Source organism: Rhinoraja longicauda, chromosome 7 (assembly GCF_053455715.1).
Source record: "Rhinoraja longicauda isolate Sanriku21f chromosome 7, sRhiLon1.1, whole genome shotgun sequence".
Lineage (NCBI taxonomy): Eukaryota > Metazoa > Chordata > Chondrichthyes > Rajiformes > Arhynchobatidae > Rhinoraja > Rhinoraja longicauda.
The window spans coordinates 71,654,947-71,680,031 of NC_135959.1; the positions used below are offsets into that span (position 1 = coordinate 71,654,947).

The 25,085-nt window shown below is 46.1% G+C and overlaps 1 pseudogene; it reads left to right on the plus strand.

Moving 5' to 3' along the window:
* LOC144595646 (uncharacterized) overlaps positions 1 to 23,896 on the plus strand; it is a 55,276-nt pseudogene extending 31,380 nt beyond the window's left edge.
* Positions 23,897 to 25,085: the final 1,189 nt, after the last annotated feature.

Consider the following 25,085-nt stretch of genomic DNA (forward strand, 5'->3'; position numbering starts at 1 on the left):
TTGTTTGGCTGCATGATGATGTCCCAACCTCTGTACTCAACACCCATCCCATTTGCTTTGTCCCATGCAGAACACATGTCAATATACACACATACATGTACGTCAAGGGCCCAATCATTGAATAAATACCAGGTCTATTTTCCAGAACCACTTGTGCATTATGTTGATAATACATTGAAAAATAAAATGCACCTTGTTCTCGTTCTATTCCCTCGCTAACATTTTTCTCATGAACTAGGACAACTGGAAGTCTTTCCTGAAAACTCGCACAAAACGCACTCTGCCAATTTGAGGAAATGGCTCGACGAGTTGAAGTGACTTGATTCTGAAGAGCCGCTACCTCACAGCACCCGAGACCTCGGTTCGATCCTGACCTTGGGCGCTGTCTGCATGGAGTTTGCACGTGCTCCCTGTGACCGAGTGGGTTTCCTCCGGGTGTTTCCTCGTAGATCCCAAAGACGTGCGGGTTTGTAGTTTAAATTGGCCCTCTGTAAATTGCCACTGGTGCGTAGGGAGTGGATGAGAAAGTGGGATAACATGGAGCTAGTGTGGCCTGGTGACCCATGGTCGACATGGACTTCGTGGGTCAAAGGGCCTGTTTCCGTGCTGTATCTTCCAATCAATCATAAACTGAATCTTAAAACCAGCACAACAGACCTCGGAAACTCTAACTGAAGATATTTAATGTGTAACCCAGTTACGTTTAAAGTTGATGCTACAGATTAATCTGGATTCTCGGCAATAATCTAAAGGAAAGAAGCGGAAATTCTACCCTGTGAGGTTATCGTGTACATCAAGGTAGGTCCAGTAAATTCAATATTTCCGTTCTTGATTTTTATCTCCACTGTAAGATCTTTGAACTTGTGTTGCAAATGAATCATACTTAAAATGCAGACCGCACTACTTCACTCTCACAATGCACTGAAGTACGTTATATAGTCTCAAGAGAGGACGGTTGCTTTTTCCATTTCACCCCTACTTTGCTATTTCCTTCACAGGCCACTGTACAGCCTTTCGGAATCTGATTCTCAGTCCATGCCAAATCGAGTTTGACTGCTTTATCTGTGCCAGCACTTCAAAGGCTGAGTTGAAATTACTTCAGATCTTTTTCTCTGCGCTTTGCCAGATTAAAATTGTCCAGCCAACTCTTAAATTGGAGGAAAGGGTGCAGGAGAGATTCACCAGGATGTTGCCTGGGCTTGAGTTATAAGGAGAGATTAGACAGGCTTGGTATTTATTCACAAAATGCTGGAGTAACTCAGCAGGTCAGGCAGCATCTCAGGAGAGAAGGAATGGGCGACGTTTCGGGTCGAGACCCTTCTTCAGTCTGAAGAAGGGTCTCGACCCGAAACGTCGCCCATTCCTTCTCTCCTGAGATGCTGCCTGACCTGCTGAGTTACTCCAGCATTTTGTGAATAAATACCTTCGATTTGTACCAGCTTCTGCAGTTATTTTCTTACACTTAGACAGGCTTGGACTATGTTCTATGGAGTGTAGGAGGCTGAGGGGTGACCTTGTTGGCGTGTACAAGATCATGAATAAAGTGAACACTCACAGTCTTTTCGCCAGGATAGAGGATTCTAAAACTAGAGGGCACAAGCTTAAGGTGAGAGGGGAGAAATTTAACAGGGACAGCTCTCAGGGGCAACGTTTTCACTCAGAGGGTAGTCCTTATCTGGAACGAGCTGCCAGAGGAAGCTGTAAAAGCAGATACAATTATAATTCTTAAAAGACATTTGGACAGTTGTACGGATAATAAGGGTTCAGAGAGATTAAGGGCCAAATGCCAGTGAATGGGACTAGCCCAGTATGCAGACGTGTTCAGCATGGACAAGGTGGGCTGAAGGGCCTTTTTTCATGCAGATGCCAAACATTTGCCATTCTGCCTTTGCAATGAGGATAACAGGACACAACATGCTAAAAGAGGATAACATAACAGAAAGAACAGTTAATAAGATGACTTAATCTGACAACTGTCATCCCTCAAAGAAAGATGTATGTGGAGAATGTTTAATAATTTATACTTAACAGCTTTACTTAATAAAATCGCAGCGACATGTGGAGACACAAGGAACTGCAGATGGTGGAATCTTGAGCAAAACACACGGTGCTGGAGGAACTTAGCGGGTCAGGCAGCATCTGTGGAGGGAATGGACCGACGACGTTTCGGGACTGGACCCTTCAGACTGATGGAGTTGGGGGGAAGAAAGCTGGAAAAGAGAGGTGGGGGTAGGACAAAGCCTGGCGAGTGATGGGTGGATACAGGCGAGGGGGTGATTGGCAGATGGGTGGAGTGAGTGACAAAGGCTGGAGGTCAAAAGGGTGTCAGATAAGAAGAGAAGAGGAGGAATGAAATGTAAAGCAGGAGGGAACGAGATGGGTGAAAGGGATCAGGCGGAAGTCAAACTCAAGTACAACTGGTAGAGCAAAGGAGGAGATACAAAGTGCGGAATATACCTGTAGTTCTCAGCATAGTAGCGCATCAGTTCCATAGACAAAGTCCAATGTCCGTAATGGGGTAGAGGTGAATCGGACAGTATCCTAGTTTATGGAAGGACCATTCAGAAGCCTGATTACAGAGGGGATAAGCTGTTCCTGAGTCTGGATGGTGCGGGCTTTCAAGCTTCTGTACCTTCTGCTGGACAGAAGTAGGGAGAAGAAGGAATGACGGGGGTGGGACAAGCCTTTGATAATGGCGGCTGCTTTTCTGAGGTAGTATGGAGTAGCTGGAGCCAGTGGTGGGAGTCTGATCCATGTAACATTTTGAATTTCTGATGATTGGGTGGTTTTGCAAAGCTCCTCAAGATTAGGATTGAAATGATTTCTTCATTAATTTCCATTCCTTTCTTTCCTCCTTTCTTGTTTTCTCATTAAATCAAAATTTGTATATTTTTCATTGTATTCTTTTTTTCTTTCGGAAGGAAAAAAAGCGCCAGGCTGCTGCAGGGCCTCCAGCCCTCACCCTACGACCGGGTAGCATGGACAGGACTGGACTTTGGAAATGGTGCCAAAACCTGGCGACTCTTGCAAGCAGTCTCAGTGCACTATATGCACTGTTCTACCTAAGAACACTGAAAAAGTCTGGTCTACCCCAACAGCTGCTGACGACCTTCTACCGCTGCACCATAGAGAGCATCCTAACACATGGCATCCCTGTGTGGTACCTCAGCTGCACGGAGGCAGAGAGGAAAGCTCTTCAGCGGGTAGTCCATACAGCTCAGAGGACCATCGGAACACAGCTACCAGCCTTGGAGGGCATCTACAACGCACGATGCCTCAGAAAAGCCACCAGCATCCACAAAGACTCTTCACACCCCTGCAACAGTCTGTTCGAACTTCTACCATCGGGCAGACGATACAAGGCCTTCTACGCCCGCACCTCCAGACTCAGGAACAACTTCATCCCCAGGGCCATAGCTGCTATGAACCGGTCCTGCTGAGCCGGATGGTCACATCGCACAGTGATCCGGCACAGATCTACTTGCACTTTATTCTGTCTCAAAACTGTTACAATTTATTTCGTTGGGTTGTTGCTGTTTAAATTAATTAATTTATCGCATCGTATGGGAGGCGCATTCCCAATCTCGTTGTACCCCTGTACAATGACAATAAAGATATATTGTATTGTATTGTATTGTATATGTATGTACTCGTATTAATCATGGATTAATACGAGCACCAAAAGTCTGTGGCCTCCTTTTGCTTTGGTATTTTATTTCATTCTTCACATGTGTAAATTATAATGTTTTATTCTTCATTGTTTACTGTATGTCGTGTTGTTACTTGCGAGCAAAGCACCAAGGGAAATTCCTTGTATGCATCCATACCTGGCTAATAAGTCAAGTCAAGTCAAGTCAATTTTAATTGTATAGCACATTTAAAAACAACCCACGTTGACCAAAGTGCTGTACATCTGATTAGGTACTAAGGAAAAAAATGAAACATAACATTTATTCAATTCAATTCAATTCAATTCAATTCAATCATGCATGGCGCTTAGGTGTGGCACTACTTTACTGAACTGTATGCCAAAAAATATCACTATGTCTGTACATGCGATAATAAAACACCACTGAACCATTGGTTTGTATCCGTTTTTATAGCTTCCTCTGGCAGCTCGTTCCAGATACAGACTGCCCTCTGAATGAAAAAGTTCCCCTGAGGTCCCTCTTAAAACTCTCCCCTCCCACCTTCAGCCCGTGTCCTTTGGTTTTAGAATCCTCTACTCTGGGAAAAGGTCTGTAAACATTAATTTTATCTAAGCCACTCTTGCACACCTCAATAAGGTCATTCCACAGACTCCTACGCTCCAAAGAAAAAGGAATTCCCGGACTATCCAACCTCTCCCTGTGACTCAAGCCCGCAAGCCCAGGTAACATCCTGGTGAATCCCTTCTCCAATCCTTTCCAACTTAATGCATCCTTCCTGTAGCTGGCCAATCAGGACTGCACGCAGTGCTCCAAGTGTGGTCTCACCAGCAACTTGCACAGCTGCATCATGATGTCCCAACATTATACACGGACTGGAGTCAGAGAAATAGAACATAGAACATAGAACAGTACAGCACAGGAACAGGCTCTTTGGCTCACAGTGTTTGTGTCGAACAAGGTCCCAAGTTAAACTGATTTTCTCTACCTGCACGTGATCCATTCCCTGCATATCCATGTGTCTACTAAAAGCCCCTTAAACACCACTATCAAATCTGCCTCCACCACCACCAACTGGCAGTGTGTTCCAGGCACCCACCACCCTCTGTGTACATCTATATATATCTAAAAGTCTCATCTTGCATGTATATATATTTGTATGTATGTTCCCGAAATACAGCCAAAACATTACATGATAGCACAACAATTTTAGGCCCATCTTACTCACCATTCGCCTGCGGTGTGCAGTGTCAAGTTTTGTTATATTTTAAAAGTTATTCACTTTATAAACTTTAATAAACTTTATACTGTGAATGGGACAAGTCATTTTGATCTAATACTTCCGTGTTCGGCGTCACAATGGGAACCCAATGGGTCATAAATGAGATTGTCATTTTGAGATCGCCATTTTGATCTAATACGGCGCCACAACGGCGCCCGTCCCGGCGAGCCCTCCGCCTGACCTTCCTCCCATGGTGCAGCGCGGCGGCAGAGAGAAGGCCAAAGAAGATGGCCGCCGGCAGGATGAACATAGCGCAGCGCCTTGCGGCCTCTCTCCTGCTACTGGCCGCCGCGATGGCTGCCTTGGGCCGGGGTGAGTGGCTTCCTCTCTCCTTTCCTCTCCCCGCTCGCTGGCCCCCAGCCCCAGGGGAGACTCCCCGACCGCCACAGCCTCGGATATACCCTGGGATCTTGCTGTGCGCTTTTGGAGCGGGGGAAGGGATGGTGCTAGACAAACGCAGGAAAGGTTTGGACCCAACGGGTCCACGTGTCGTCTTGTTTCCTTTAAACTTTTCCCCTCTCACCTTAAAGCTATTCCCTCTACGATACGATACGATACGATACGATACGGTAGAATTTTATTTATCCCAGGAGGGAAATTGATTTGCGTCATTCTGCGATTGTGTCATAAAACACAAAGTACATGAAACGTGAAATTAAAGTGATGAGTGGAAAGAATTATGGATGTGCAAAGATTGAGGAGGGGAGGGGGTGTGGGGTTAGTCAGTCTACCCCATGGCAGAAGGGGGAGGAGTTGTACAGTTTGATAGCCACAGGGAAGAAGGATCTCCTGTGGCGTTCTGTGCTGCATCTTGGTGGGACCAGTCTGTTGCTGAAGGTGCTCCTCAGGTTGGCCAGTGTGTCATGGAGGGGGTGAGCTGGATTGTCCAGGATGCTCCGCAGTTTGAGGAGCATCCTCCCCTCCAACACCACCTCCCATGAATCCAACTCTAGTCGTAATCATAGCGTTATATAGCACAGAAACGGGCCTTTCAGCCCAATTTGCCCTCAGCAACCGAGCTGCTCCATCACCAGTCCCACCTCCCAGTGCTTGGCCCATATCCCTCTAAACCTTTCCTATCCATTCACCTGTCCAAATGTCTTTTAAATGCTGATAAAGTACATCCCTCAACTTCCTCGTTGACATTTTTCTGTCACTTGCTCTTTGGCAACTTCTTGATCTGCCCCAACTAGTCTTTGACATTTCCATCCTGAGAGAAATATTCTGACTGTCTACCCTATCTATCCCTCTCCAATATGTTATATGCTTTCATCAGGTCTCGCCACAAACTATGACATTCTAGAAAAAAGTCTAACTTTTCCCTGTAACTAATACCCCCTAATCCCTTAACATCTTAAGGATAGCGGAGTCAGGGGGTTTGGGGAGAAAGCAGGAACGGGGTACTGATTGAGAATGATCAGCCATGATCGCATTGAATGGCGGTGCTGGCTCGCAGGGCCGAATGGCCTACTCCTGCACCTATTGTCTATTGTCTATTGTCTATCAGTCTGAAAAAGGGTGTCGACCCGAAATGTCACCCATTCCTTCTCTCCAGACATGCTGCCTGACCCGCTGAGTTACCCCAGCATTTTGTGTCTGCCCCCTAATCCTTTGGTCATCTCACCTTAAAGCTATGTTCTCTCGTATTTGACTTTTCCAACCTGGGGAAAGGTTCTGACTTGTCTCGCACAGGGCGGCACGGTGGCGCAGCGGTAGAGTTGCTGCCTTACAGCGCCAGAGACCCAGGTTCTACCCTGACTACAAATGCTATCTGCATGGCATTTGCAAGTTCTCCTTGTGATCGTGTGGGCTTCTCCCGGTGCTCCAGTTTTCTTCCACATTTCAAAGATGTGCAGGTTTGTAGGTTAGTTGGCTTTTGGTAAGTTGTAAAATTGCCCCTAGTGTGTGGGGGATAGAGGTAGTGTCCTGGTCGGCACGGACTTGGTGGGCCGAAGGGCTGTTTCTGTGCTGTATCTCCAAAGTCTAATGTCTGAAGTCTAAAGTCTACCATATCTATGCCTCTAATAATTGTACATACCTGACATTCCAACTGACATTCACGGTGCAGTGTGGGCTGGCAGTGATAACGTTCAATTTTGGGGGAACTCCCAAATCTGGATATTTAATCCAGTGTTTTTCTTAACATTTGCCTCATAAGAGTAAGCCAATAAAAACCTGGGCTTTTATTATAAATATCTTGCCAGGGATTCGCAGTGTGGAAAGTAAAAGAAATAGTTAAAAGAACATTGGATGTTCTTGTAGCCACACTGGACTGCAGCCACCTACATGTTACTGCAAATTAAGATACTAAAGAGCTTTTAAAATGCATATTTGAAACTTTTTTTTGCTTCAGGGAAGAAAAACACTGCGGTTTGGAGAATGACCAGCATAAGTACATGCATATCAAGACCCAGTTAGGACCAAACTGCAGACTTCAGGGAAACCTTTCCAGTGACTAGAAGGGAAAGGTTGCACTCTGAATCTCCTTTGACATCAACAGTGTGAAGGTATTTATTTCACAAAATGCTGGAATAACTCAGCAGGTCAGGCAGCATCTCAGGAGAGAAGGAATGGGTGACGTTTCGGGTCGACTGATCAGTCTGAAGAAGGGTCTCGACCCGAAACGTCACCCATTCCTTCTCTCCTGAGATGCTGCCTGACCTGCTGAGTTACTCCAGCATTTTGTGAAATAAATACCTTCGAATTGTACCAGCATCTGCAGTTATTTTCTTACTCCACAATGTGGAGAATCTTTGAAGTGATTCAAAAGGATGCAGTGACATAATTCCATGGAAGAACCTTTACAATTTTTAGTTTAGTTCAGTTAAGTTTATTGTTACGTGTACCGAGGTACAGTGTAAAGCTTTTGTTGCGTGCTAACCAGTCAGTGGAAAGACTCTACATGATTACAATCGAGCCGTCCACAGTGTACAGATACAGGATAAAGGGAAGAAAGGTCTCGACCCGAAACGTCACCCATTCCTTCTCTCCTGAGATACTGCCTGACCTGCTGAGTTACTCCGGCATTTTGTGAATAAATACCTTCAATTTGTACCAGCATCTGCAGTTATTTTCTTAAAGATAGTCTGAGGATCTCCAGTGAGGTAGATTGTAGATCAGAACTGCTCTCTAGTTGGTGATAGAATGGTTCGGTTTCCTGATAACAGCTGAGAAGAAACTGTCCCTGAATCTGGAGGTGTGCGTTATCACACTTCTGAACCTCTTGCCTGATGGTAGAGGGGCGAAGTGGTGAGACTCGTCCTTGAGCTTCTTCTTTCGTATGTCAACTACAACAATCAAAAGTGGCAATTGGTCTTTCAGAGTACCGTAGTTGACGCTTTGCTGTAAATTTTGCCAGTTCCGTAGAACTACCCAGGGTGGACGATGAGGACGTAAAGCAGCTCCCACCCCTTGTCCTTGATTATGCTACTGGATACTCTGCATCCAAACTGGGCAACCATATATTTTCTTCCTTGGATGTTATACAAAATATAATGATTACAATGCCTCGATTTGACCAACTTAACTTTTTTCTTCATTAGGTAATCTTAATGGTTTGGTCATTGCTTATAATCATTTTTTAATAATAATAATAATAATAATAATGCATTTTATTTATATAACGCTTTTCATATACTCAAAGACGCTTTACAGAGATTTTGAGAACATAGGGAAATTAATAAATAGATAAATAAGTAAATAAATAAATGAACAGAGAAAGGAGGTGACCTTCAGTGGTTGAAGGCAGTACTGAACAGGTGAGACTTCAGTGATGTTTTGAATGTGGTGAGTGTGGAGGAGTCTCTAACGGTTTGGGGTAGTGAGTTCCATAGGGTGGGAGCAGCGATGGAGAAAGCCCTGTCCCCCCAGGATCTGAGTTTGGTCCGGATGTGGGGGGATGGGAGATTGGCAGCGGCAGAGCGGAGGGTGCAGGTGGGAGTGTGCCTGTGGAGGAGGTCGGTCAGGTAGGATGGGGCCAGGTTATGGAGGGCTTTGTATGTTATGAGGAGGATTTTGTACTGGATTCTCTGGGGGATGGGGAGCCAGTGGAGTTTATAAAGGACGGGGGTGATATGGTCACGGATCGAGGTGTGTGTGAGTAGACAGGCAGCGGAGTTTTGAATGTATTGAAGTTTATTGATGATTTTTGAGGGTGCGCCATAGAGGAGGCTGTTGCAGTAGTCCAGACGGGAGGTGATGAAGGCGTGGATGAGGGTTTCTGCAGCTGTGGAGGAGAGGGATGGACGGAGACGGGCAATGTTTTTGAGGTGGAAGAAGGCTGTCTTTGTGATGTGTTTGATGTGTTTGTCGAAGGAGAGGGTTTGATCAAGGATGATTCCAAGATTCCGGATGTGAGGTGAGGTGGATACTGGGAGACCATCAATGTTGAGGATGAAGTTTTGGGTGGATTTGGTGAGCGTTTTTGGACCAATGAGTTTAAGTTTGTAGAAACAAAGAACTGCAGGTGCTGGTTTACCAAGTAGAGACACAAAGCACTGGAGTAACTCAGTGGGTCAGGCAACATCTCTGCAGAACATGGACAGCTGACCTTTCGGGTCGGGATTCTTTTTAAGTTGTTGAATCTGACTCTTACATGACATAGCCAGTATTTTAGACAGTCAGAACCTTTTTTTCTCAGTGTGGAAATGTCAATGATTAGAGGGCACAGCTTTAAGGTGAGAGGGCAAAAATTTAAAGGGGATGTGCGGAGCAAGTTTTCTTACACAGAGGGTGGTGGGTGTTTGGAACGCGCTGCCAGGGGTGGTGGTGGAGGCAGATACGATCGTGGTGTTTCGGAGACTTTTAGATAGGCACATGGATACGCAGGGGATGGTGGGATATGGATCACGTGCAGGCAGACGAGCTCACTCTAACTTGGCATCATGTTCGGCACAAACAATGCGGGCCGAAGGGACTCAGTTTGAAGTTTGTAAAGAGCGAGAGGGTTTGAAGGGAGTGCAATTGTCCAGGTCGGCCGAAGGGAGAAAAGGTGAGAAACGGCAGTCAGGCAGCAGTGCTTGGAAGGCAAGCGGTTTGTGTCTTTCTCCTGTCAGTTTGAACAGAGCAGGAGGGTTTGAACTGAGTGCAATTGGCCAGGACAGCTGAAGGCAACGATCGTGTCGCCGAACACCTTCGCTCAGTCCGCCTAGGCCTATGTGATCTTCCGGTTGCTAAACACTTTAACTCCCCCTCCCACTCCCACGCCGACCTTTCTGTCCTGGGCCTCCTCCACTGTCAGAGTGAGGCCCAACGCAAATTGGAGGAACAGCACCTCATATTTCGCTTGGGCAGCTTACAGCCCAGCGGTATGAACATTGAATTCTCTAACTTCAAGTAACCCTTGCTTTCCCTCTCTCTCCATCCCTCTCCCTTCCTAGTTCGGCAACTAGTTCTACTGTCCTTTTGATTACATTTTACTGATTGTATGCCGCATTGTCACCTTCCCCTCAGCCAACAATGGACCATTCTACATTTCCTTAGCAGCATCTGCTTTGATCGGTCGTTTTCACACCTTACCCTTCCATATCTCTAGTCTCCCCCTCCCCTGAGTCTGAAGAAGGGTCTCGACCTGAAACGTCACCCCTTCATCAGATCGGGGTTCTTAATGCTTTCTTAAGGAACAAAAAACATTTATGTCAATAAGCTATCATATCTGCCTCCACCATCACCACCACCGGCATCGTGTTCCAGCCACTCACCACTCTGTGTAAAAAAAAACTTGCCCCGCTTTAAACTTTGCCACCTCTCATCTTAAAGCTACTACCCTGAAGCACATTGTCAAGTCTCTTGGAGACTTTTCTCTTGGAGAAAACGTCACGGGGAGAACGTACAAACTCCGTACAGACAGCACCCGTAGTCGTGATTGAACCCGTGTCTCCAGCGCTGCATTTGCTGGAAGGCAGCAACTCTACCGCTGCGCCTAGTATTAGAAATGTATGTTAAAATTCAACTTGATTTCCATTTATATTAATGTTTAGCTGCGCAATTGCTGGGCATGCTTGAGGAAGAAGGGTTTTGGCACAACACTGGCCCTGAGACCACGGTTCAATTGCTTTTATGACTGCAAGCCCAGAATCAGTGAGAGTGCCTGGCAGCATGCCAAACATTACACTGTGAGGAAAACCAGCTCTCCTGCTTCATGTCATTCTTTCCATTAAATGTACTGAGACGTAATTGGCATGTATCTGATATCTGGAACTAATGTTGGTGTTGGTGTTGGTGTTGGTATTTTAATTGGCATCGATATTGGTCGGAAGGAACTGCAGATGCTGGTTTAAACCAAAGACAGACACAAAATGCTGAAGTAACTCAGTTGGACAGGCAGCATCTCCAGAGAGAAGGAATGGGTGACGTTTCAGGTTGAGACCCTTCTTTGGGTCTCGACCCGAAACGTCACCCTTTCCTTTTCTCCAGAGATGCTGTCTAACCCGCTGAGTTACTCCAGCATTTTATCTCTCTCTTTGATTGGTATTGATATTAGTATTTTAATCAGTAAAGGCATAGTTATTAGTATAGTTATTGGTATAGGTATTGGTATAGGTATTGGTATAGGTATTGGATTACTATAGTCACGCATACCAGGACACAGTGAGAAACTTTTATTTGCGTGCTATCCAGTCAAATCAGATCATAGAGTCATGCTGCACAGAAACAGGCCCTTCGGCCCAACTTGCTCATGCTGACCACAATACTCCATCTACACTCATTCCATTTGCCACGTTTGACCCATATCCCTCTAAACCTTTCCTATCCATGTACCTCTCAGTGTCTTTTAAATGTTATTATAGTACCTGCCTCAACTACCTCCTCTGGCAGCTCCTTCCATACACCCACCACCCTCTGTGTGGAAAGGTTGCCCCTCGGGTTCTTAGTAAATCTTTTCCCTTTCACCTTTGTAGTTTTAGGTCTATTTGTTTAGTTTTAGAGATACAGCTTGCAAACCGGTGCTTTGGCCCACCTAGACCACGCCAACCAATGATCCCCGCACATTAACACTACCTTACACACACTAGGGACAATTAACAACTATGCCAAGCCAAACTCTACCACTGAGCCACCATGCTGCCTTATATACCATATCTATATACTATATCATACTGTACACGAATACAGGTACACAGCTGGTAGAGCTGCTGCCTTACAGCGCCAGTGACCCGAGTTTGATCTTAACCTCGGGTGCTGTCTGTGTGGAGTTTGCACGTTCTCCCGTTGACCGTGTGGGTTTCCTCCAGGTGCTTCATTTTCCTTCCTACATACCAAAGGTCTGTGGGTTTGTAGGTTAATTGCTCCCTGTAAATTGCTCCCTAGTGTGCAGGGAGTGGACGGGAATATGGGATAACATAGAACTCGTGTGAACGGGTGATCGTTGGCAGGCATGGACTTGGTGGGTTGAAGGGCCTGTTTCCATGCTGTATCTTTTACTCAATTCAATCAAAGTACAATCATGCCAAACACAGATATAACAGATATAACAAAGAGATAAATACTAGAGCGTAGTATATAGTTTCTCAGCATTGTAGCATCACAGTTACAGAGAAACAATGCAAGGTCTGCAATGAGGTAGGTTGGAAGATTGGGGCAGTACCCTAGCTTGTGGAATCACTATTCTATCGTCAGGGGGAAGAAGCTGTTCCTGAGTGTGGTGGTGCATGCTTTCAAGCTGCTATATCTTCTGCCCGACATGAGGGGGAGAGCATGGAATGATCAGCATGAAAAAGGTCCTTGATTATGTTGGCTGCTTTCCCGGGGCAGCCTGAAGTGCCCATTTGAGGGTGTAGCCCAGTCCTTCATACAGACTCCCCACCACTGACTCCATCCACGCTTCAGGCTGCCTCAGAAAAGCAGCCAACATAATCAAAGACTTGTCCCTGTCCCACCCCGATCATTCCTGCTTCTCCCCGCTCCTGTCCGGCAGAAGGTACAGAAGCTTGAAAGCGCGCACCACCAGACTCAGGGACAGCTTCTTCCCCTCTGTTATCAGGCTTCTGAATGGTCCTTCCACAAGCTAGAATACTGTCCGATTCACCTCTACCCCATTGCGGACATTGGACTTTGTCTCTGGAACTGATGCGCTACAATGCTGAGAACTATATTCTGCACTCTGTATCCTCCCCTTTGCTCCAGCTATTGTACTTGAGTTTGGCTTGATTGTGTTTATGTATAGCATTATCTGATCTGTTTGGATAGCATGCAAAACAAAGCTCTTCACTGCATCTCAGTACACGTGACAATAATAATCCTAAACCTAAACCTAAACCTAAAACCAGTTCTTAGCTCTTCTGCCTCTTGGCATTCCCGACCATTTCATCCCAGAATCTTCTGTGTCTCAATTAGATCTAGTTGACTTCAGTTAAGTTTATTGGCATGTGTACAGTGAAAAGCTTTGTTTGAGTGCTAACCAGTCAGTGGAAATAATTACAATCTAGCTATCCTCAGTGTACATAATTACAATCTAGTTATCCACAGTATACAGATGCATGATAAAGGGAATAACGTGCTAGAGTAGCTGTAATTCTTTTTTGTGCACAATCCGCAGGCATTGCCACTTTCATTTCACTGCACATCGTGTATGTGTATGTGACAAATAAATTTGACTTGACTTGACTTGTTTAGTGCAAGGTAAAGTCTGATTAAAGATAGTCTAAGGGTCTCCAATGACGTAGGTCAGGACAGCTCCCTAGTTAGTGAGAGGATGGTTCAGTTGCCTGATAACAGCTGATATTCAATTGCCTGATAATCTCCTTTCACTTTTGCAAATTTCAGGAAGTAAATTTATATAGCCTTGACGAGTCAGGTCCGTGTCTGCGTGTGATTCTATTCAAATGTAATGTTTAGGTGTCTGCATCACTCCCAGTCTCATGTGAGCTCCCATACGCCAGAACCAGTTCACATCTGGACTCCCAACTCAGTATTCAGAGTCACAGCATATCAATTTTATTCTTTGTCTGAAGTCCAATACAACCTTACATTGCTCTATTCCTTCCAAAATCATTCATCTGGAAGTGATTCTAGAAATCACAGCATTCGGTAACATTTTCCTTAAAACCAACCAGTTTTTATTTTGATGATTGAGTCAAAAATCCACATGACGTCTAAATGTTGTTAGGTTCAATTATATCAATGATGACAGGAGTGGGATGAATACAAACAGAGTTCGAGTCCGAGTCCGACAGCACAGATACTCATTCATGCCGATTAAGATGCCCCATCCAAGCCAGTCCCATCTGCCTGGTTTGGTCCATATCCCTCTAAGACTTCCCTATCCATATACCTGTCCAAGTGTCTTTTAAATATAGTCCTGCCTCAACTACCCCCTGTGGCAATAGAAACAAGGAACGGCATATGATGGTCACTCGACAAAAGGACACAAAGTGCTAGAGTAACTCAGAAGACTGAAGAAGGGTCCCGACACAAAACGTCACCTATCCATGTTGTCCAGAGATGCTGCCTGACCCACTGAGTTACTCCAGCACTTTGTAATCTTTACCTCCTCTGGCAGTTTGTACCCACTACCCGCCACCATCAGTATGAAAACGTTGCTCCTTGTTCCTATTAAATCTTAAAAAGTTGTTCCTATTAAATCTTTGCTCTCTCACTTTGAACCGGTGTCCTCTGGTTCTTGATTCCTGTACGCAGGGTAACAGACCCTGTGCATTCACCCTATCTATCTCCCTCAGGATTATGTGCACCTTCATAAGATCACCCCTCAGCTTCTTTATGGAAGAACCGTACACAAGCCTGTTAATGGAGGGGAACTGTTCCTCAGTTGAGTATAGCCATGACCTCCCATCTACCTCATTGGAGACCCTTGGACTTTAATCGTACTTTACTGGATTTTATCTTGCATTAACTAACACTCTCCTCTGCCTAGTCCTCACTCTTAACAACTTCTCCTTCGACTCCTCCCACTTCCTCCAAATCAAAGGCGTAGCCATGGGCGCTCTCAAGGGCCCCAGCTACGCCTGCCTCTTTGTAGGGCAAGTTGAACAATCCCTTTCTCAGGCGTACACTGGCCCCATCCCCGACCTCTACCTCTGTTACATTGATGACTGCATAGAACCCATATACAAAATGGCGGCACTGCCCTAGCAGCTGCCGCTCACCTGCGGTCCATTGTCTTTGTGTTTTTGTTGGTTTTTTTGGTCTTAATTGTAGTTGTGATGTGGTGTTTTTGTGTTTGTGTACTATGTGTGTATGTGGGGGGGAGGGGGAAACTGTAACACTGTAAATATGTGTCCCTTCAGAACGGAGACCCGACCTTTGTGTTCTGGGCCGTGTCTCCGTTCCTGCTGCGGCCTACCATCGGCCCAACTCCTGGAGCTGTCAGCCTCCATCGGACTTACCATCCAAGTCCGTGGATCGGACTTACCATCACCGGAGCCGGCCGTCTTCGGAGGCTGCGGGAGCGGCTGCGACTCGCCTTAGGTTCGGGCCGCGTGGATTCCGACATCGGGAGCTCTGGCAGCGGCAGCGTGTTCGCCCGCCCCGGATCGCGGGGCTTGGGGCGCGGACATTTCACCGTCCGGCGCGGCCTAAGATGGCCGCGGGATATTTCTCTGCTGGGCGGGGGTTTCAATGTCGGGAGTCACGACCGCCCCGACGTGCAACAACAGCGGCAGCAGCGTGTTCGCCCGCCCCGGATCGGACTTATCATTAGCGGAGCCGGCCGTCTTCGGAGGCTGCGGGAGCGGCTGCGACGCGACGCGCCTTGGGCTTGGCCCGCTGTGGACCGTCCGGTGCGGCCTGCAACCACAACAACCTGACTGCGGGCGAGGACAGCGGGAGAAGGGAAAGACATTGTGGCCTTCCATCACAGTGAGGAGAGAGAGGACTGGAGGAGACTCACTGTGATGGATGTTTCTTTGATGGATGTTTCTTTTTTGTGTGTTTTTGAGGTTGGGTGGTTTGAGTGCCTGTTTGATGCTTTTATTGTTGGACTGTGTTTTTGGGGGTTTTGGGGTGTGTGATTTGAATGCCTATTTAATGCTTCTATTGTTGGACTGTGTTTTGGGGGGTTTTTGGGGTTGGGTAATTTGGGTGCCTGTTTAGTGCTTTTATTGTTGGACTGTGGGTGATTGAATTAACATTTTGTTCAAGATGGCCGCGCCGTTGTGTTTGGCTGCCTGCCACTGTATGTTTCTTTTTTTCCTAGTCAGATGTGCAGCACTTTGGTCAACGTGGGTTGTTTTTAAATGTGCTATACAAATAAATTGACTTGACTTGACTTGACTTCATTAACTTTATTACCAATTTCCATACTGCACTCAAATTCACTTGGATCATCGCCAACATCTTCTTCCCCTTTCCTGATCTCTCTGTCTCCATCACCAGAGATAGACTATTGACTGACGTCTATAACAAACCCTCTGACTCCCACAACTATCTAGACTACACTTCTTCCCACCCTGCCTCCTGTAAAGACTCTACCCCCTACTCCCAATTCCTCCGTCTACGCCGCAACTGGGCCCAAGATGAGGTGTTCTTTCCCAGGACATCCGCGATGTCCTCATTCTTAAGGGATTGGGGGTTCCCCTCTCCCATCATCGATGTGGCCCTCACATGTGTCTCCTCGGTACCGCATAGCTCTGCCCTTGCTCCCCCTCCCCCTAGTCACAACAGAGACAGAGTCTCCCTAGTCCTTACCTTCCACCCCACCAGTCTCTTTCTCTTCAAATCTTTTTATTACATTTCAAAAAATAATAAGCATAACAGTTATATTGATACATAGGGATCAGGATTACATTAACAACAAATGTAGCCTTAATATAAATCCAGTTTCAAATTACCTGGTCGGATTTGAGGCAGGCACTTCATGTGAAAGAAAACATGGCATATGATCCCTTTGCTGCTGGTGCCAACGGAGCCCAGTGCAAGACCCAGTGCTGCCCACTGCCAAGCCTCCCCTGTGGGTGTTGGGCGCTCTGTGCCCATCTCCCCAGCACTGCAAACAAGAGAAGTGCAATACATCACATATCTCCCCCCTTAGAATTGTGTTACTTTCTTCCATCTAAAGCATACTAATAGGTATAAAACAATCCGCCAATCCTGCCGGGTTACTCCAGCATTTTGTGTCTGTCTTCGGTTTAAACAAGCATCTGCAGCTCCTTCCTTCAGAAGGCAGAGGGTTGCGGTGGAAGGACAATATTCTGGCTGGAGTTCCACAGGGATCTGTGCTGGGACCTCTGCTGTTTGCGATATATACAAATAACTTACAGTTTGCAGTTGACAGCAAGATTGCTGGGGTCACGGACTATGGTGAAAGGCTGCCAACATACACAGCGGGATACAGATCAGCTACAGAAGGAGGCAGAATGGCGATCCGAGCAAGTTTGAGGTGTTGCAATTTGGGAGGTCATGTCAGAGGACAATATATAATTATTGGCGTGACCCATAGTAGCATTGAGCACTATCCAAAATCCTCTTAAACCCCACTATCGTATCTGCCTCCACCACCACCCCTGGCAGCACGTTCCAGGCACCCAGCATCTTCAGCGTGTAAAAAAAATGTGCCCAGTACATCTCCTATAAACTTTGCCACCTCTCACCTTAAAGCTGTACCCTGAAGCACATTGCTCAAGTTTAGTGTTTGAAATCAATGTTAAAATTCAACTTGATTTCCATTTATATTAATGTTAAGCTGTGCAGTTGCCGGGCATGCCTGAGTATGAAGGGTTTCACCCTGGAAAATTGGTTCTGACTGTCTACCCTATCTATGCCTCTTGTAATTGTATATGCTTCCATCAGGCGTCCCAGCAACCTCTGGCGTTCCAGAGAAAACAATCCAAATTTGACCAATCCTTCCTGACAGCTAAGGGCGGCACGGTGGCGCAGCGGTAGAGTTGCTGCCTTACAGCGAATGCAGCGCCGGAGACTCAGGTTCGATCCTGACTACGGGCGCCGTCTGTACCGAGTTTGTATGTTCTCCCCGTGACCTGCATGGGTTTTTCTCCCGAGATCTTCGGTTTCCTCCCACACTCCAACGACGTACAGGTTTGTAGGTTAATTGGCTGGGCAAATGTAAAAATTGTCCCTAGTGGGTGTAGGATAGTGTGCGTGTGCCGCTGGGCGGCGCGGACCCGGTGTGCCGAAGGGCCTGTTTCTACGCTGTATCTCTAAATCTAAATCAAAAATCTAACACCCTCCAACCCGGGCAAAATTCCTGTAGGAAGAACCTTTTCCCGAGGGTGGAAATCTCAAGGACTAGAGGGCATAGCTTTAAGGTTTTATACACAGAGGGTGGTGGGTGCCTGGAACGTACTGCCAGGGGGTGGTGGTGGAGGCAGATATTATAGTGATGTTTGAGGTTTTTGGATAGGCACATTGATATGCAAGTATCGGGATCACATGCAGGCAGAGGAGATTAGTTTAACTTAGCATCATGTTTGGCAGAGACATTTTGTGGGCCAAAGGCCAGTTTCTGTGCTGGGGCTGTTCCATGTTCTATGTTCCACTGGGAATCTTATCTACCACATATGTGAAAGTGGCTTGCCAGGTGAGCTAACGCCACAACCATTCCTATTGTGCTTCAAGCTGCATTCTTTTTGATTCATATCAATATGAACGTTTGACCTGACTATTTCTTTTCAGCTTGGAGATATTGGCTGAAAAGACCCCAATTTTCCTTTGAGGTTTAGGTTTAGGTTTATTATTGTCACGTGTACTGAGGTACAGTTAAAAGCTTTGTTTTGCATGCTATCCAATCAGATCAGATGATGCTGTACATAAACACAAGTCAAACTCAATTGGTAGAGCAAAGGTGAAGGTACAGAGTGCAGAATATAGTTCTCAGCATTGTAGAGCATCAGTTCCAGGTGTTAAAATCCAATGTCCGCAATGGGGTAGAGGTGAATCGGACAGTATCCTAGCTTATGGAAGGACCGTTCAGAAGCCTGATAACAGAGGGGAAGAAGCTGTTCCTGAGTCTGGTGGTGCGCGCTTTCTGTATTTTCTGCCGGACGGGAGGAGGGAGAGGAAGGAATGATATTATATAACGGAAAAGTTGTTTGAATAACCTTGAATAGGGAGCATCTCCCCACTAATCAGTCAAAAATTCAAAGACTGAGAAAATTATTTCAATAACTTTTAGTTTAGAACATGTCCTGGGCCCCCTGCTTTTTCTAACCTACTTAAATGACCTTTTAACTTGTGTAACATCTGAGGTCAGATTATGCGCAGATGATCTGATTTTCTACAGACCCATACACTCTCTGAATGACTGCGATACCCTTCAACAAGTCATCAATTCACTCCGCAAGTGGGAATCTTCTTGGCAGATGATTTTTTTTTAGAGATACAGTGCAGAAACAGGCCCTTCGGCCCACCGAGTCCGCACCGCCCAGCGATCCCCGCACATTAACACTATCCTACACCCACTAGGGACAATTTTTTTACATTTACCCATTCAACTAACCTACATACCTGTACGTCTTTGGAGTATCGGAGGAAACCGAAGATCTCGGAGAAAACCCACGCAGGTCACGGGGAGAACGTACAAACTCCGTATAGACGGCGCCCGTAGTCAGGATCGAACCTGAGTCTCCGGCGCTGCATTCGCTGTATGGCAGCAACTCTACCGCTGCGCCACTGTGTCGCTATTCAAGTGCTATGTCATGAGAATGACCCACAAGAAGAATTTTCATCATTATCAGTACCTCATGGGAAACTCTGTACTCCAGGAGGTAAAACATCACCCCTATTTGGGTATCGAACTGTCAGTCAACCTGAGCTACCACCCCAGCAACGAACTGTTCCAGCTGCTATGGTCAGGCAAACACCTCCGCTGTCACAGAAAGGATGAGATGGAGTTTCTTCCCACAGGCCTTCAGGACTGTCGATTCTCATATCACCAGGGACTAATTGAATTTACTGTATTAATTTATTTTTTGTGTTAAATTTTTTTTTTTCTATTCTGTTTTGTAGTTTAGCACAATCCGCAGGCGTTGCCACTTTCATTTCACTGCACATCTTGTATATGTATGTGACAAATAAACTTGACTTGACTGGGCAAAACATATTAACCAAGCTATCTCGAGCTCAAACAAAACCCGTGGTCTACTGCGATGAAATTTCTGGAACTGTACAAAATCCACAAAGGACGTTGCTTAAAAAGCGCTAGTACGTCCAAGACTGGAATACTGTGGTGCCATCTGGGATCCCTACCAAACGACCCACATTAACAACCTTGAGAAGGTCCAGAGAAGAGCTGCCAGGTTTGTAACCGGTGACTATAGAAAGACCAGTAGTGTCACAGAAATGCTTCATGAACTCAAATGGGACACCCTCCAAAGACGCCGGATACTATCCAGGCTTACTGCAGTCTACAAAGAAACCCACTCATTAGCTCCATCCAACATTACCCATCTTTCAACAGACCAGGAACTCGACTGAACCAATCCCTGAATTGTATAACCATCCAGACCAACAAAGACTGTTTCTGCTACTCGCGGTACCCCAGAACCATCCCTGTTTGGAATCCTTTGCCACCGCATATAAAATCTGCTGCTGATAGTAAATCTTTTAAACTGTTGCTTGCAAACACTAAATTTTAAATCGGTAACTGCCTGCATGAGGGACTGCACGTTTACAGCCCAACAGCGGCGGTTGGTGCCGTATCAACAAGACAAGAGAAGACAAGAGATGCAGAATGGAAACAAGCCCTTTGGCCCATTGAGTCCACACTGACCATCAGTCTCCCGTTCACACTTGCTGTATGTTAACCCACTTTCACCTACACTCCCTATGCACTAGGGACAATTTACAGAGGACCAATTAACCTACAAAACCGCACGTCTTTGGGATGTCGGGGGAAACCGGAGCACAAGGATGACATGAGAACAGCCATATTTGGTTGAGAATGAAACAAGAACATTAAATGGATGAACTATAAAGTGCTGGAGTATTTCGATGGGTCAGGCAACATCTCTAGAGAACATGGATCAGTGATTTTTCCAATTGGAATCCTTGTTCAGACTGCTTAACCTAAAACATTGCCTATCTGTCTCCTCCATTGGTGCTGCCTGACCCCTGAGTTCCTCCGGCATCTTGTGCTCTCTGCAAGATTCCAGCAATCTTGTATCTCCAATAAATGGAGTGAGATGACAAATGAATTATAGAGGAGAAAAGAGGAAAATAATCTTCCTGCTCATTTCCTATAGGAAGATTATTTTCATTCATTACATTCATACAGGAAGTTAGTAAAGCATGAAAAGATGCAAAGATGGTTTACGAGCATGTTGCCAGGACTTGAGGGAGTGAGCTAATGGAAGAGATTGGGTAGGTTAGGGCTTTATTTCTTGTAGTGCAGGAGGATGAGGGGTAATCTTGATAAATGTGTGGAAAATCATGAGGGGAATAGATAGGGGTGAATGCACAGAGTCTTTTACCCAGAAATCAAAGACCAGTGGACATAGGTTTAAGGTAAGAGCAGAAAGTGTTAGTCGGAACCTGAGGGGCAATGTTTTTACACAGTGAGTGGTGGGTACATGGAACAAGATGCCAGAAAGGTATCATTTAAAAGACACTTGGACAGGTACATGGATAGGAAAGGTTTAGAGGAATATGGGCCAAGCGCACACATATGGGACTCGTGTAGATGGGACATCTAGAGAGATGGGATCACCCAGAGAGTTGCGAATTTGCGGAATTCTCTGCCTCAGAAGGCAGTGGAGGTCAATTCACTCGACACATTCAAAGCAGAGTTAGATGGAGCTCTTAGGGCTAGCGGAATCAAGGGATATGGGGAGAAGGCAGGAACGGGGTACCGATTGTGGATGATCAGCCATGATCATATTGAATGGTGGTGCTGGCTCGAAGGGCCGAATGGCCTACTCCTGTACCTATTGTCTATGTGACTATGTACATTGTGGCCGGCATGGTCGTTGGGCCGAAGGGCCTGTTTCCGTGCTGTGTGACTCTATTAATCTCTGCTCAGAATTATAACGTGTACTGTGGTTCCAGTGACCCTGTACGTACAAGAATAATATGCTCCTTATGTTTGCAGGTGGTCCAGTGCACCTTCAAGCCCAGACCTGCAGCTAAAACACCAGGTGCTGATCACTTGCAGGAAGCAAATCAGTCATCCTACATTTGTCCTGAGGTATTTTCAATTCCAAAACCACCAATGTGGTCAACTCAGTGACATTCTTGCTATTGAGGGCGTGCAGCGTAGGTTTACTAGGTTAATTCCCGGAATGGCGGGACTGTCATATTTTGAAAGACTGGAGCGACTAGGCTTGTATACACTGGAATTTAGAAGGATCAGAGGGGATCTTATCGAAACGTATGAGATTATTAAGGGGTTGGACACTTTAGAGGCAGGAAACGTTCCCAATGTTGGGGGAGTCCAGAACAAAGGGCTACAGTTTAAGAATAAGGTGTAGGCCATTTAGAACTGAGATGAGGAAAAACTTTTTCAGTCAGAGAGTTGTGAATCTGTGGAATTCTCTGCCTCAGAAGGCAGTGGAGGCCAATTCTCTGAATGCATTCAAGAGAGAGCTAGATAGAGCTCTTAAGGATAGCGGAATCAGGGGGTATGGGGAGAAGGCAGGAACGGGGTACTGATTGAGAATGATCAGCCATGATCACATTGAATGGCGGTGCTGGCTCGAAGGGCCGAATGGCCTCCTCCTGCACCTATTGTTTAATGTCTATTGCAGGGCCATTTTTACAGCATTATGGGCCCCCGGGCAAAGCAGTGTACTGGGGCCCCTACCGTTACTCTCCCCCACCCCTCTTTCCCTACCAGCCCCCCCCTGTCGTGCCGGCAAAAAGCACTTACCGAAAAGCACTTAGCGATGGACTTAGGGTGCTACATTGTTGCGAAAAGCACTTACAGATCGCTGTGAGAAGCACAGGGATGGAAAATGTTGCGAAAAAAGCACTTATTGAACCTACATTTTTAAAGTAGTATTTATTTATTGCAAGTCACTTAACATACACAGATCAGCATGGGGCCCCTATGCTCGTGGGGCCCCGGGCAAGTGCCCATCAGGCCCATGCGTTAAGACGGCCCTGGTCTATTGTCTATAAGAATCTGCAGATGCTGAAATGTGGAGCGAAACACAAACTGCTGGTGACCTCTCCATCCTCAGCGAAACTGAGGAAATTCACCATGTCTCCAATGATTCTTACAAACTTCAACAGATGCGCCACAGAAAGCATGCAAAAGGAAAAGGGTTGAGATAAAAAAAATACAGTGCACTATTCATGCTGTTGATTGCAATCATTTTTGGAGGTGGATCCGAGGAATTCATTGCCACAGACAGGTGTGGAGTCAAATCAATGGATGTTTTTAAGGAGATTGACAACTTCTTGATTAGTACGTGATGTCACAGGTTATGAGATGAAGGCAGGACAGTGGAGTTGAGAGGGAAAGATAGATCGGCCATGATTGAATGGCAGAGTAGACTTGATGGGCTTGATAGACTTGAAGTGACGTATAAAATTATAAAAGGACTGGACAAGCTAGATGCAGGAAAAATGTTCCCAAAGTTGGGGGGGGAGTCCAGAACCAGGGGCCACAGTCTAAGAATAAAGAGGAGGCCATTTAAAACTGAGGTGAGAAGAAACCTTTTCACCCAGAGAGTTGTGAATTTGAGGAATTCTCTGCCACAGAAGGCAGTGGAGGCCAATTCACTGGATGAATTTAAAAGAGAGTTAGATAGAGCTCTTGGGGCTAGTGGAATCAAGGGATATGGGGAGAAGGCAGGCACGGGTTACTGATTTTGGATGATCAGCCATGATCACAATGAATGGCAGTGCTGGCTGGAAGGGTCAAATGGCCTCCTCCTGTACCTATTTTCTATGTTTCTATGTTTCTATGTTTCTAAATGGCTTAATTCTGCTCCTACAAAGTATGAACTTGTGAACTGCTTAATTTGTTGTGTGGTTTCAGGGGGAGTTACGCGAATTTCCACATGGGTACACGGCCAGGAATCGTTCATTAGTCTACCACACGTTTCACACTTGAACGTTAATAAAAGTCCTGATTCCTAATTTGAGGAAGGACACAAGGTTCACAAGGTTGATTCCCGGGATGGCGGGACTGTCGTATGAGGAATGATTGGAAAGACTGGGCTTGTTTTCACTGGAATTTAGAAGGATGAGGGGCGATCCAACAGAAACGTATAAAATTATAAAAGGACTGGACAAGCTCGATGCAGGAAAAATGTTACCAATGTTGGGGGAGTCCAGAACCAGGGGCCACAGTCTAAAAGTAAAGGGGAGCCCATTTAAAACTGAGATGAGAAAAAACCTTTTCACCCAGGGAGTTATGAATTTGTGGAATTCTCTGCCACAGAGGGCAGTGGAGGCCAATTCACTGGATGAATTTAAAAGAGAGTTAGATAGAGCTATAGGGGCTAGCGTAATCAAGGGATATGGGGAGAAGGCAGGCACAGGTTACTGATTGTGGATGATCAGCCATGATCACAATGAATGGTGGTACTGGCTGGAAGGGCCAAATGGCCTCCTCCTGCACCTATATTCTATGTTTCTATGCACCTCTCAGGTTGCAAGGCTTGTCCAAGCTATTGTCAGTTTTGGAAACTGCTCACAAACCAATCTCGACTGAATGTTGGAGGTGATGTGTGTTGAGATTCTGTGGAAACCTGCCCTGACATTCAACATGACTGTGGCCGATCCACCCCCGGGTTCTACTCAATGTCAGAGAGAACAACCTTAGGGCGGCACGGTGGCGCAGCGTTAGAGTCGCTGTCTTTCAGCGCTTGCAGCGCCAGAGACCCGTGTTCGATCCCAACTATGGGTACTTGTCTGTACGGAGTTTGTACGTTCTCCCCATGACCCACGTGGGTTTTCTCCGAGATCGTCGATTTCCTCCCACACTCCAAAGACGTACAGGTCTGTAGGTTGATTGGTTTGGTATAAGTGTAAATTGTCCCTAGTGGGTGTAGGATAGTGTTAGTGTGCGGGGATCACTGGTCGGTGAGGGCTTGGTGGTCCGAAGGGCCTGTATACGCGCTGTATCTCTAAACTAAATTAAAAACAGAGCGGAATGGTGGTGTAGCGGTAGAGTTGCTGCCTAACAGCGCCTGAGACCCAGGTTCGATCCTGTCTATGGGTGCTGTCTGCACGGAGTTTATACATTCTCCCTGTGACCGTGTGAGTTTTCTCAGGGTGCTCCGGTTTCCTCCCACACT